Here is a 1,748-nt window from a genome sequence, read left to right as displayed (position 1 = left end):
GTGCTTCCTGGGTAAGAGGGCTTCTGACCAAGAATCTGAAAGAGGTTGAAGCCTCTAGATCTGGCTCTTTATCCACCATTCACCTGACTGCTGGATCAATATCTGTAATGACTAGGTACTTCAAATTTGGATTTCTGAACATCTGAGTTAGACAAAAATATAGAGAAGTCATAGTTGAATCTGGTCTCTAAAGGTAGGATTTTTCTAATTTGCCATGGAATATCAAAAGTGTATGATAATGAGATTGTTTCATTCCACCAAATTCAGGTTGGTGACATGTAATGATGAGTGAAGTATAGTCTGACCTGGTATTGTCTTGGCTTCTGTTTCGGCTCTGACCAAGGCATGGTCACTTAATCTTCTCTCTGAGCTAATCCTGCTGGTGGTGCCCAGGCCTTCTTGCCCTGAAATTCTGCATAAGTTGTATCTGAGTTTTGGATAGCAGTCAGTCTAAATAGCTACTAACAATGCTTTCATTTATTTTCCCTTTTAGGACAGGGTGAACCCTCCTCCCTGAGCATCACTTACTGGGGTTGTATTACCTGTGTCCCTGGGCTGGATGTCATGTGAGGATGCTCCAAACATAGGTCACAGGTGAGGTGACCTATGCACCTGAAGGAGAAAGAATTAATTGGAAACTGATCCTGGAGTAAAGGAGAAGAGTACAGCTGAGATAGCCATGAGGAAAGTTAACTTTCTCCCCCAAGCCTTTCACCCTCCTTCCCCAACTCCTGATCAGCCCCTCCCTCCTCACCAAATCACTCCTCCCCCTCCCCACACCCACTCTGCTGCTACCCAAACAACAAGACAAACATTCTTAAATATTACACCTCATATTCCTTTCACTCTCCGAGACATTGAGCATTTCAAAAAAAATACACCTTCCTTTGAAGATGAACCTTTTACAGTCATAAAAGAGTTTGAAAGCATTTTCAAATTATACAATCCAACCTGGTCTGATGTAGAAGAATTAATGGAAGTTCTACTAACAGAACAAGAAAGAGATAAGGTTTTTTCTCGTGTTGATGAATACCAGTTATGTCGGGCTGTTCACTGGCCAACCACAGACCCTAAATGGGACCCAAATTCAGAGGAAGATTACTTACATCTATGTGAGGCTAGGAATGCATTAATAGAAGTAATGAGGGAATGTTCTTATAGGCCACTTTTTTGGACTGAATTTGAAAACATGAAGCAGGAGGAATATGAAGACCCAAGTGACTTCATGGATAGACTTGTCGAACTGGGACGCAGATCTCTGGGCCTAGATATTTATACCGAAAAAGATTTATACCTCATAAGGAGACAATTTGTAGAAAACTGCTGTGAGGTGGTTAAGAACTATTTTATGACTGACTGTCCTAGGTGGGCTGTTATGGACATCAGGGAATTAAAAATAATGGCAGATTATGTTTTTAATAGACATAAAGATAAAGAGGATAAATTGGAGATATTAAGGAAGGAAATAAATACATTAGATGAAGAACTTAAAAAAGTAACTCTAGAAGAAAGAGAAATGAAGAAATCGATAATATGTTGTTTTTGTGGAAAGAAAGGTCATGTAGCTATTAATTGCAGGAAGAGGAATCAGGAAAATGGAAATAGAAGTATGAGGAATAATGATAATAGGTCCTCTTACAGGATCAGTGATTATAATCCGGAAAATTATAACCCACAGCAAAGCATTCAATATGGATTTTGTCCTCACTGTCCTCATTGTAACAACCTCCCTGAGTGTGGGGAAACCC

The 1,748-nt window shown here is 39.8% G+C and overlaps 1 non-coding gene across 1 annotated transcript; it reads left to right on the top strand.

The window, feature by feature from the left end:
• The first annotated feature begins 276 nt into the window (after positions 1 to 276).
• On the top strand, positions 277 to 373 carry LOC123256289. The gene has a single exon (XR_006506840.1). It is a non-coding gene; the product is annotated as a Z30 small nucleolar RNA (small nucleolar RNA).
• The last annotated feature ends 1,375 nt before the right edge of the window (positions 374 to 1,748 follow it).

This window comes from Gracilinanus agilis, unplaced genomic scaffold (assembly GCF_016433145.1).
Source record: "Gracilinanus agilis isolate LMUSP501 unplaced genomic scaffold, AgileGrace unplaced_scaffold57662, whole genome shotgun sequence".
NCBI classification, from domain to species: Eukaryota; Metazoa; Chordata; class Mammalia; order Didelphimorphia; family Didelphidae; genus Gracilinanus; species Gracilinanus agilis.
This window is presented reverse-complemented; position numbering and strand designations above follow the sequence as displayed.